The sequence below is a fragment of the Palaemon carinicauda genome, chromosome 24 (genome assembly GCF_036898095.1).
Source record: "Palaemon carinicauda isolate YSFRI2023 chromosome 24, ASM3689809v2, whole genome shotgun sequence".
Classification (NCBI taxonomy): Eukaryota; Metazoa; Arthropoda; class Malacostraca; order Decapoda; family Palaemonidae; genus Palaemon; species Palaemon carinicauda.
The window spans coordinates 55,963,838-55,964,217 of NC_090748.1; positions in this window are offsets into that span (position 1 = coordinate 55,963,838).

Consider the following 380-nt stretch of genomic DNA (forward strand, 5'->3'; position numbering starts at 1 on the left):
GATTATCCAGACCTATGCAATTTTTATTCAATATACTACTCAGTGAATACCCTACATATAATAGAAAGTTAGTATCTGGGAATGGAGTCCAAAATCATTCATAGTATCAATGATTAGTGAACACTATTTCGTCTTTTTTTTTCTTCTTCTAATGTGGAGGTTCAATTCATTTGAAACTTGTCATGTTAACTGAATAGAAAATGATCAATCCCAAAACAATGTTGAAAACATTCCCATTTTTTGGACTGTAGGCTAGGCTAGATCGTCAGCTTCTCTTTCACTTTCAGCATTCACCTTACGCTAGCCACAGGCGAACTAACCTTCCCCGCTCCTCACCCGTCCAAATGTAACCTCCTACCCAAGTCACAGCCAAGACATCC